The sequence below is a fragment of the Rhipicephalus microplus genome, chromosome 5 (assembly GCF_043290135.1).
Source record: "Rhipicephalus microplus isolate Deutch F79 chromosome 5, USDA_Rmic, whole genome shotgun sequence".
NCBI lineage: Eukaryota > Metazoa > Arthropoda > Arachnida > Ixodida > Ixodidae > Rhipicephalus > Rhipicephalus microplus.
The window spans coordinates 209,445,809-209,458,204 of NC_134704.1; the positions used below are offsets into that span (position 1 = coordinate 209,445,809).

Consider the following 12,396-nt stretch of genomic DNA (forward strand, 5'->3'; position numbering starts at 1 on the left):
GTCCCTATACTCGATAATTACTAAACTCGAGCTGTGCACTACGAAAAAAAAGAAAGTCTAAGCTCTACTACAAAAGTTTGCGTGTTCAATGTACGCGCACCTCCCCCATGAAGTGGCAAAAGAAAAAAAAACAACAAAAGTATTTCAAACACACACACCCACAATAACTAATAAATACCTGGTAACTAGCCCCCGAAAAAGCCGTACCATAAAATAAATGCTACGAAGATTTCAACCACTGCCTTATAATTATAAAGACAAGCTCAAAACATGCGAAAATGTTTATCTGCGCAGTCGATCTCGAGCGCTCAAAAACACGTCCATCCACCGTGACAGCCTGAACTGAACTGGATGGATGGATGGATGAATATGCCTGTACCCTTTAGATCGGGTGGTGGCTGGCGCCACCAAGCCGTAATACCTAATGAACCAAAAACTATATTTATTTTTTTTCCATAAGAAGTGAGTTTGAGAATTCGTACTTTTCAGTGAAGAGTTTAATTTTCACTCGTGCCTTGACTTTAGCCACCAATCAGATAACCTCCTTCTGGTTAAGTCTATCCGCTTAAAGTTTATTTTGCCCTTCCGGTCCCTAAACCCCACTGCTTTGAAAAACTCTTAAACATCATCCTGAACTATATGGTGAAGCCCTTTACCGAACATTATCAAGTGTTCGGCAGTTTCTTCTTCCTCTCCACACGCACTGCATACTGTGTCTACTCCTTCGTATTTGGCCCGATATGTCTTAGTTCGCAGTACTCCCGTCCTGGCATCAAACAGTAGAGAACTACCCCGAGTATTATCATAGATCCTTTCCTTGGCAATTTCCTGCATAAAAGTTCGATAGATCTCTAGTGCAGACTTCTTAATCATGCCCATTCTCCACATGTCAGTCTCCGTTTCCTTCACATTCTTCTTAACCAATAGTTCTTTTTGGTTTGGCCACCTGCTGTTTTCGAGGTATTTACCAGTCAACTTCCTGGTTCGCTTTCTCCATTTTGTATCGACATTCTTCATGTACAAGTAGCTGAAAACCTTCCTAGCCCAACGCTCTTCCGCCATTTCTCTCAATCGCTTCTCAAATTTTATCTTGCTGCTAGCTTCCCTGCCCTCAAATGATGTCCATCCCATATCACCTTGTGCTCCCTGATTTGGTGCATTCCCGTGAGCTCCTAAAGCAAGCCTACCTATTCCACGTTGCTTAATTTCTAATCTTGCTTGAACTTTTGATCTCATGCACAAGACCAGATTGCCGAACGTCAGCCCAGCAATCATGACCCTTTTTATATTCCTCTCACAACAATATACCTACTGTAATTCCACAGTGCCCTATTTTTTCATGACTGCTGCATTTCTGTTACATTTAATCGTCACGTATATTTCGTGTTCCCTCAAATACTCGGTCCCATTGCTTATTCATACGCCCAGATATTTGTATTTATCTGTTGTCTCTAGCGTGAACTCCTGTATTCTAAGCTCAGTACCTTCGTTGTCATTGAAAATCATGACTTCTGATTTTTCCTTACTGAATCTAAAATCTAACCTATCTCTCTCATTACCGCAGATGTCCATCCATCTCTGCAAATCTTCTTTGTTGTTGGCCATTAGCACTATATCATCTGCGTACATTAATGCTGGTAGTGCCTGATCAATAAGTTTTCCTTGTTTGACTAAAGAGAGGTTAAAGCCCTGTCCACTTCCGTTTAATTTTGCCTCTAATTTTTGTAGGTACATCATGAAAAATAAGGTGACAGGGACAACCCTGCCTAAGCCCCCGTTTTATCTCTGCAGGCTTGGATACCTGTTTTTCCCACTTTATGACTACCTTGTTACCTTTATAAATGCCCTTTAAAAGATTAGTGACTACATGTTCCACGCCTAGTGTGTCCAGTATTCTCCACAATTCCTCTTGAACCAGGCTATCGTACGCTCCCTTGATATCCAAAAATGCTAGCCACAGGGGCCTGTGTTCCTTTTCTGCTATTTCGATGCACTGCGTCAGTTAGAACAGATTGTCTTCCAACTTCCTGTGTTTCCGAAACCTTTTCTGCAGTTCCCCCAGCACCCCTTCATCCTCTATCCACGCCTGCAGTCTTTCCTTTCTAATCTGCATCGCCAGGATGTAGACCGCTGATGTCACTGTTATAGGACGGTATTTGTTTATGTCAGCTTTGTCCCCCTTTCCTTTATAGATTATGCTCATCCTGCTAAGTTTCCATCCATCGGGAACTTCACCATCGATTATTATTGTGCTCACTGCCTCTCTCAAAGCCTGCTTAGACTTCGGACCTAATGTCTTTGTCAGCCTGATTGGAATGCCATCTGGGCCTGTTGATGTGCTACTAGGAACCCTTTTCTCAGCCATTTCCCACCCTTGTTGTGAAAATGGAGCCATTGCACCACTTGATTCGTCCTTGTCTATTGTGGTGCATAAAGTACTTCTTTGTTGAAACTTTTCTGTCACCCTTGTTCTTATATATTCAATAGCTTCGTCCCCTTCTAGCCTAGCGCCTTGGGCTGTAGTTATAAAACTCTGCTCTAGGCTCGTCTCATTTCTTAGGGAGTTTAGATGGTTCCAAAATTTCGCAGCTGCCTTTCTATCTTTTTAATGTACTTCTGCCAGCCACTGAGCTCCCTTCCTTCTAATCTTTTCATTCATCACAAGGGATGCATCCCTTCTACAGCTTAGAAAGGTTGCCCATTTTCTTTCAACATCATCTGTCAGTTCACCCCGCTGTTAGCATGTCTGTGTTCCCTAGAGGCTTCCTGACGTTTTGCTATGGCTCTCTTAACTTCCTCATCCCACCAACTTTTGGGCTTGTGTCTTCTTTTCCGGGGTGACTTGTTACGCGTCTTAGCAAGCTCTAGCTCAAAGAGTCTAATTATATTCGTGTATGTCCACACTGTCTTATTATCCTCCGTGATTACTTTCTCAATTTGTTTAGTGGCTATTAAAATTTGCCTTTCTGAATAAAAAAATTTCCTGTAGTTGCTCATCTTGTCTCCTTTTCACTTTCACTCCTCTTCCAAAACTTAGCTTGATACGTTTGTTATCGCTACCGAGACTTCTGGAGCCACCTTCATCTATGTGCATTCCCCTGAGCTTATCATACATCCTAAGTGACATCAGTGCATAATCTATCGTCGACTGAAGCCTTCCTACCTCCCATGTTATTTGCCCTTCACACTTCTCGGTACTGTTGCAAATGATCAAATCAAGCCTTTCACACATATCCATGATCATTTTGCCTGTCGGGTTGGTATACCCATCTATATCTTCTATGTGCGCATTCATGTCTCGTAGTATAATTATCTAGAACTCACGTTAGACACCAGTGCCATCTGGCGGTTATGTTCGAAAACGAAGGAAGTGTGAGCGCCAGTGGAGAAAGATGCGCGCTTGTCTCGGAGGCGATAAGGAGTAGAATGCAAGGCGACGGGCAGGTGCCACCACCGTGTCGTCTTAGCAAAGCGTCTTAGCGAACTTCGGTGACTTTAGGCGTATCTATCTATCTATCTATCTATCTATCTATCTATCTATCTATCTATCTATCTATCTATCTATCTATCTATCTATCTATCTATCTATCTATCTATCTATCTATCTATCTATCTATCTATCTATCTATCTATCTATCTATCTATCTATCTATCTATCTATCTATCTATCTATCTATCTATCTATCTATCTATCTATCTATCTATCTATCTATCTATCTATCTATCTATCTATCTATCTATCTATCTATCTATCTATCTATCTATCTATCTATCTATCTATCTATCTATCTATCTATCTATCTATCTATCTATCTATCTATCTATCTATCTATCTATCTATCTATCTATCTATCTATCTATCTATCTATCTATCTATCTATCTATCTATCTATCTATCTATGGAGCCACCTGCGACTTTTAGCTCTCCTGGCGGTTTCGATAATGGCATCAATGCCAAACTTGGTATGGCATACCATGACTGTATAGAGAACATATTTTCAATTGACAGTGTCAATTGAACACTGTCTATTGAAACAGTGTTGAGACAGTGTCAGACCTTGACACTGTCTCAACCTGGTGCAATAAATGGCTTATGACTCTCAACTCTAACAAATCTAAATTCATGTCAATAACCCTGCGATCTATTTCTCCCCCCTGTACCTACAGAATTAACGCCGTTCCCCTCCAGCATGTCTTTCATATAAGTACCTCGGCGTTTGCATTACCAACAATCTATCTTGGCACACGCATGTTACCTACATCTGTAATAACGCTAACCGAACGCTAGGATACTGACGCCGCAACTTTTCTCGCGCTCCGCTGTCCCTCAAAATTCTATTATACCGATCACTAATTCGCCCAAAGCATGAGTACGCGTCCGCTATATGGGATCCCGTGCAGCAAAATTTAATTAACGCGTTAGAATCTGTTCAGAACCGCTCAGTTCGGTTCATTTGTTCTAATTATTCCCGTACTGCTAGCATATCAGAAATGAAATCTAACCTTGACCTACCCAATTTAACTGTCCGGAGGAAACTGGCGCGACTGCATTTTTTTCATAAGATATTTTTTCACAATCCATCAATGAAGCGAGACCTCATTGCACAACCGTCATACCACTCATCGCGCATTGATCATCAGCATAAGGTTGCCATTCCGTTTTGCCGCACCAAATTCTTTTCAGCAGCCTTCTTACCGAAAACAGCCGCCGATTGGAACCACCTTCCCTCTTCCGTTGTATCAATAACAGACCCTTTGTTATTCAAGACTGCAATTTCTCAGCAATGCTTGTAACTATATGCAGTTTCCATTATCTATCTTTGTCTTGTATGTGCTTGAATTCTTATACATTTTTAGTTGACTTATGTTGCCTTCCTGATTTGCGCATCTGATACTTGTTTCTTTATTTTGTCTTTTTTTCTTGTGTGTTGTATATGTTGTACCCACCCCCTCTGTAATGCCCTACGGGCCCTGAGGGTATTCTAATAAATAAATAAATAAATTCATAACATGAAAATCACGACATGTGTGTGATGATTTACATTTCATGTTCCTGCAGCTCTTGAGGTGGTTTCATTCGCATGGCATGTTGCAAAACTGCCTTGGTATGGCATGATTGCATGGCGAACACAAGTGACAGATCCTAATATGAAAATCACGACATGCGTGCCATGTAACGGCATGACTACATGCCACGCTCATGATATGTTTGCGGCCGTTTCGCTAGAGTCACATATACAAAATTTTGTATTAGAGTACGTGAATGGACGACGATGGTATGTGACTGGTGCAAACATGATAACCATGAGATGCGCGTCATGTAACAACATCACTACACGCCGCGCTCATTATGCACTGGCGGCCGTTTCGCGAGCTTCACTTATACCAAATTTAGTATTACGTGACGCCAATAAATCACGAAGGTATGTTACTGGTGCAAGCATGATAATAATAAGATGCGTGTCATGCGAGAAAATTACTACACGCCACCCTGATGATGCGCTCGCGGCCGTTTCGCTAGCTTCACCTATGCCAAATTTGTTATTACGTGACGCCAACGGATGACGAAGGTATGGGACTTGTGCAAACATGATAATCATGAGATGCGTGTCAAGTGAGAACACGACTACATGCCACAGTCAAGGCACTATTATATTTCTACATGACGCGGTGCACGTGCTCGCCGTCGTTCATTTCGTCAGGTCGCGCCGGCGGTGCCACGCGAGGCGCCGGTCCTGCCATGTACTCGCAGGCGCGCGCCGCACTGCCTTCCTTTGACGTATGTGCGTTTCAGCATGTCCGGCGTCTTTCCGTCACAAAAAGAGGGAGACTCAGTGTTGTGTGGGTAGCGCACTGGCGCGAAATGCAGCATGTCGCATGTCGCGCCGGTTGCCGTCGGACCGAGCCGACGGACGCTGGTCGCGCCTGGCGCCAGACTATTGCTCGCGTTTTGCTAACGTAGCGTCTCTGTGCTCAGCGCGCGCGCGCGTCAACGCTACATTTTACTGTATTTGGTCTTTCATGATGCGCTAATAGCCGTTTTGCTAGCTCCAAATACACCGAATTTGGTCTTCCGTGACGTAAGTGGATGACGAAATATATGACTGGTGCAAATATGATAATCGTGAGACGCGCGTCATGTAAAAACTTAACAACATACCGCTATCATAGCGCTGTTGGCCGTTTCGCGACCTCCACATACACTAAATTTGGTATCACGTGACGAGAATAGATCACGAAGGTGAACTACACATCCAAACATGATAATCATGGCATGGAAGACATGTATGGCATCATTTACCTCCTCCTCGTAACTTTAATGCTGATTTTAAACTGACATGTCAACATTTCTCATTCATGTTTAGCATATCATCGCTTCCCACTGTACGTGTGATCTGCCAGTTTTTTAGCATCGCGTTGCACTGTCAGCGCAGCGTGATAAACGCTACGGTCCTTAGAATTACTAGTGTGTGCCTTCTGTAGTATGAAAAAATCTCCGCAGGGGCGCCTGCGCAAGTAGGCGTTTGGTGTGTAGCGACCCCACGGACCCGAGCTAACGGGGGAGTTTCTACTCCCTTCCACGCCTAGCCGTGCGTGGCTTTGCCGTGTCCGGGGAAAAGGGGATCCTGGGGGTTGAGCCGACGCTGGGTGATTGGACCTTTAAGGCCCCCTGGCAGAGGCAACACACCCCTTTGGCCCCGGATTCACGTAGACGGCACCCCTGGGCTGACCCACCCAGGGGAAATCGGCAGTCGCCTTTTCCTATCTCTCTCTGCCTACATCTTCGTCTTTATCTCTGACTATCTATCTGTCCTGTCTTCTACTCTCTTCTGTTTACTTCCAATTTTCCTGGCGGCATGGGTTAACCCTGTGCAAATAGCCTACCTTGGTCTAGGCGCATTGGGTTATGGCAGTGTTGTACGGCTGACGTCTGCAAGCTTTCAGCACCTGTAAACTTGCAGCGTCCCCTTGTTGGGCTCCGTGGTGGGTGGCTGCCAACGCTGCTGAACAAAAATAAGACCGGCATGCATGGCGCATTCCCTTTACTATCTGATCGTACCGGCCTAAAGCGGGTACGCACCGACGACATAAATCTCTTCAACCAGCCAACAGAAACTTTTCCCCATTTCCACGTCATTCACTGTGAAAAAACTGAAAAGCAAGCCAGGACCATCTCTCCTTTCCTAGTCTCTAGATGTCTTACCGAAACTCTTGGCACAGGATACAAGGTAACCAAAATGGCTAGTGGAGACCTTCTCCTCGAAATCCGTGACAAAGAACAATTTAAAAAGCTAGACCGTCTGTCAGATTTCGGTGGCATACCAATAACCGTAACACCACAGAGATCAATGAACACAACTCGCGGAGTGGTATCCGACATGGACTTACTTGACTTGACTGAGACTGAACTTTTGGAGGGGTGGAAGAGCCAAAATGTCACTAATGTACAGAGAATCATCATCAGAAGAGACAATAAAGAAACACCGACAAAATACTTAATACTTACATTTGCATCCAGTAAACTACCGGAATCAATTCAAACAGGGTACACAAAGACATCTATCAGGCCGTACATACCAAACCCTCGTCGTTGCTTCCAATGCCAGAGGTATGGCCATGGCTCTAAAACCTGTGGTGGTCGCCAGACTTGTGCGCAATGTGGAGTCCTAGGCCACGTGTCTGAGAACTGCAAACAACCACCACACTGTGTAAACTGCGAAGGAAACCATGCCGCATATTCACGCTCCTGCACATACTGGAAAAAAGAAAAAGAAATAATTACGTTGAAGGTGAAGGACAATATTACATTTAAGGAAGCACGGCGAAGAGTCGCTCCATTCTATGGACCTACATACGCTGGTGCGGCGCGTCAGGGGGCACCGCCGCACCAGCCCTCGCCACCCCTCCGGCCCGCGCATTCCGAGCCGGCGGTTGTGGCACCTGCCCTCAAGGCGGCTGTAGCCCAGGCTACACCGCCTACTCCCAAACAGAGACCGGAGACTCCAGAGTCTTCGGGTCTCAAGGCCTCCCCTCACCAGGCGAGGCCCAAAATTCGAACTAACAGCCCGCATGTGCGGGCATCCAGTGCCTCCGAGGAGGCAATGGATACATCGGCACCCTTGGTGCCGAAAGAGCGGCGTGGCTCCTTGGAGTGCGCCAAGAAAACAAAAAAGCAAATAACAGGGCCTGGTGATGGCCCTGTTAAGTGAACTCAAACTCCCCGTCTAAACAGCCACTCGCTTTTCGTACACACAGCACTATTTCACATTCACCATGAACACTCAAATTATGCAATGGAACGTCAGGGGCCTTCTCAGAAACCTTGACGACATCCAAGAACTCTTACATGGACACTCGCCAAAAGTGCTGTGTGTACAAGAAACACACCTTAATTTAAAACACACAAATTTTCTTCGTAAATATGTTATTTTCCGAAAAAACCGTGTTGATGCTATGACATCATCCGGAGGTGTTGCCATCATAGTGAATCAAGGAATAGCATGCACACACTTACAACTCCAAACACCCCTTGAGGCAGTGGCTGTTCGAGCGGTTCTTTTTGATAAACTGATCACAATCTGCAGTATTTACATTCCTCCTAGCTATCAGCTCCAAAAACGCGATTTACACTCTCTAATTGATGAACTTCCGGAGCCTTATGTTCTCCTTGGAGACTTTAATGCGCATAGCAGGTTATGGGGTGACTCTCGGTATGACGCGCGAGGTCGATTGATCGAACAGTTCCTTATCTCGTCGAGCGCGTGTCTCCTAGATCGAAAAGAACCAACCTATTATAACCTCGCTAATAACACCTACTCCTCCATAGACCTGAGCATAGTATCTCCATCTCTTGTGCCTCTACTCCAGTGGAAAGTCGTCAGTAATCTGTACGGAAGTGACCACTTCCCCGTAGTTTTGAGCACAACGACAGTAACTGAGTGTCCACCACGTGTTCCCAAGTGGCTCATAAACAGAGCCGACTGGGAACAGTTTCATACTATCGCTTGTCTAGGTTGGAATGACATCTGTACTTTGAACATTGATGTTGCTGTGAACTACTTCACAACGTTTTTGATTGATGCTGCAACAAAATGCATCTCACAAACAAATGGACACCTTGGAAAACGATGTGTGCCATGGTGGAATTCTGAATGCCGAAAAGCGCGCAAACAGCAAAACAGAGCTTGGAGGCTGCTTCGGAACTCACCGACAGCCGAAAATCTTGAAACCTTCAAGAAAATAAAGTCTCAAGGCAGGAGAACGCGTCGGCAGGCCAGAAGAGAAAGCTGGCAGAAGTTTTTATCAGGGGTTAATTCATACACACAGGAGGCTAAAGTCTGGAACATGGCCGGTAGGATAGCAGGAAAACAAGTACACACACTTCCACTCGTAAACACTCAGGGTGATACCTTGGAAGATCAAACTTCCTCGGTGCACACTTCGAACAGGTATCCAGCTCGTCCCACTATACTAACACTTTCCAAAAATACAGAACAAGAATAGAAAAGCAGAAACTCGAACAGAAATCCACTAGATACGAGGCATATAACCAAGCTTTCAATCTAGCTGAGCTCCAAACATCTCTAAACACCTGCAGTACTTCTGCCCCAGGTTCTGACCGTGTGATGTATGAAATGTTAAAAAACCTACCAAACGAAACCCGAAAAACCTTACTTTGTTTGTACAATGCTATTTGGTCTTCTGGCACTATTCCTACCTCCTGGAAAGAGGCTATTGTTATTCCCATTTTGAAAGAGGGCAAGGACCCTTCTTTACCCTCGAGTTATAGGCCTATAGCACTTACAAGCTGCTTGTGCAAAGTCTTCGAAAAAATGATAAACTGCCGATTTGTACATTTTCTTGAAACAAATAATTTGCTCGACCCATTTCAGTGCGGGTTTCGAGAAAGTAGATCCACCACAGACCACCTTATTCGTATCGAGGCACAGATCAGAGACGCGTTCGTCCATAAACAATATTTCCTCTCTGTGTTCCTCGATATCGAAAAGGCTTATGATACTACATGGCGTTACGGAATTCTAAGAGACCTTTCCCACCTTGGTGTGCGCGGAAGAATGTTTCATATAATCGAAAGTTACCTGTCAAACCGGACATTCCGTGTCCGTCTGGGCAGTGTGCTCTCCCAAACATTTGTCCAGGAAACAGGCGTGCCACAAGGTGGTGTGCTTAGTTGCACACTTTTTATTATTAAAATGAATTTTTTGCACTTGTCCATTCCCCGCAATATGTTCTATTGTACATATGTCGACGACGTTCAGCTTGGCTTCAAGTCATGCAACTTGGCCATGTGTGAGCGGCAGGTTCAGCTGGGCTTAAACAAGGTCTCCAAATGGGCAGATGAAAACGGATTTCGACTTAACCCACAAAAAAGCACGTGTGTCTTGTTCTCTCGAAAGAGAGGCGTGCACTCTGAACCTGACATTCGACTGAACGGCCAACGTCTGTCCGTCAAAGCCGAACATAAATTCTTAGGCTTAATCTTGGACAACAAGCTGACCTTCATTCCGCACAACAAAAATTTAAAAATAAAATGTTTAAAACCCATGAATGTTATAAAAGTGCTGTCACGTACTACTTGGGGTAGTGATAGGCAATTCCTCATAAATCTGTATCGAAGCCTTATTCGCACCCGCTTAGATTATGGGGCCGTTGTTTATCAGTCTGCAACTCAAAGTGCTTTAAAGATGCTGGACCCCGTGCACCATTTGGGCATCCGCCTTGCTACGGGTGCTTTTCGCACCAGCCCCGTAGAAAGCCTTTATGTTGAGTCAAATGAGTGGTCGCTTCATCTGCAGAGAACTTATATGTCTTTTGTTTATTTCCTTAAGGTGAAAGCAGATAAAAAGCACCCCTCATACTCTACTATTAATGATTTGTCGACCTCATTTATGTTTCAAAACAGGCCTTCGATGAGGCAGCCCTTCTCAGTTCACCTGAAGAGTCTAGCTGAGGAAACTGGAGTCTCACTTGAACACAGTTTAATGGCTCCTGTAGCATACCCGCCACAGTGGCAGTGGCAGACTATAGATTGCGATGTGTCTTTCCTAGAAGTTACTAAACATGTGCCTATTGCCCATATTCGAACATACTTCTTGGAACTTCAACACAAATACACACGTCCTGAGGTTTTTACAGATGCCTCTAAGTCTAACTCCTCTGTGTCCTACGCTGCTGTTGGCCCTTCCTTTTCGGATGCTGGCCCTCTACATGCAGGCACAAGTATCTTCACAGCGGAAGCTTACGCGATACGTGTGGCAGCTAAACACATCAAACAATCACAAATACAAAAAGCAGTAATTTATAGAGACTTCCTCAGTGTGGTAACGGCTCTGCACAGTCCTAAAAAACAAAAAACCCGGTCCTTGTCTTACTTTACTCCATTTTGTGCACACTCTACACACTAAAACAACATGTTGTAGTGTGCTGGGTGCCAGGGCACCGTGAGATCAAAGGCAATGTGAGGGCGGATCAGCTTGCTGCATCCGTCCACAAAAGCACTGGCTTTACACCCATATTAATCCCGGCCCTTGATCTTAAGCCGTCTCTCAAACGAAACATCAGGAACTACTGGCAGAGCAAGTGGGATACACACACACAAAACAAACTACACATTATTAAGCCACACCTTGGTCATTGGCTGCCGGTATCAAAATCGCGTCATACAGAGGTTATACTAACGAGACTCAGGATAGGACACATATACACGACACACACATATCTTTTGTCTGGTGGCGATCCACCATTGTGTGACAGATGTGGTGAACCATTAACCGTCCTTCACGTGTTAATCCAGTGTAAACACTTAGAAACTATAAGAAAACAGCATTTTCCATTACCCTACCGACAACATATGCCTGTACACCCTGCAATGTTCGTTGGTAGGGAACCGCTTTTTAGTCATAAATCATTGTTAGCATTTTTAAAAGAAATTCGCAATTTTCATATCATATACCCGGGCATCCCGTAGCACGACCTCTGCAGGGAGGTTTTTGCTGCGGTGGCTACACAGGAAAGCACTTGCCTCACGGCCCTTGCACGCGAGGGTATGAACCGATGAGGCACTTGTGCTAATGCCATACATATACACCATCGTTTTTCATTATCACCAACTTTTGTTATCTGTTCATACCACACACACCTTTCATGGCATGGTCATGATTTTATTACTTGTATGTTTTTACCCGCCTTACCGCGAGGAATTTTATGGCCCTTATACAGCCGCTAATCACGATCATTGTCCACATTCCTTGTCGCATGAACTGGCGCTCTTTGGCCATCAAATGGCCCTTGCGCCAAAAAACACCATATATCATCATTTGTAGTATGAATGAACACATATGAAACATTGACGTGTTGTTATGATGCCTCAGGTAT

At 44.6% G+C, this 12,396-nt stretch overlaps 2 protein-coding genes across 8 annotated transcripts in view; one reads left to right on the top strand and one right to left on the bottom strand.

Moving 5' to 3' along the window:
• The window catches only part of LOC142818109 (uncharacterized), a 495,850-nt gene that overhangs the window by 226,932 nt on the left and 256,522 nt on the right, over window positions 1-12,396 (bottom strand). Inside the window, exon 3 of one of the 6 annotated variants that reach the window (XR_012895588.1) lies at window positions 4,385-7,687. The exons of the other annotated variants lie outside the window; for them this stretch is intronic. The gene's annotated coding sequence lies outside the window, so the exon portion shown is untranslated. Of the gene's footprint in view, window positions 1-4,384; window positions 7,688-12,396 lie in introns of those variants that run through there. 6 annotated transcript variants of the gene reach the window in all.
• The window catches only part of LOC119173543 (uncharacterized), a 699,991-nt gene that overhangs the window by 183,913 nt on the left and 503,682 nt on the right, over window positions 1-12,396 (top strand). The gene's annotated exons all lie outside the window — the stretch shown is intronic.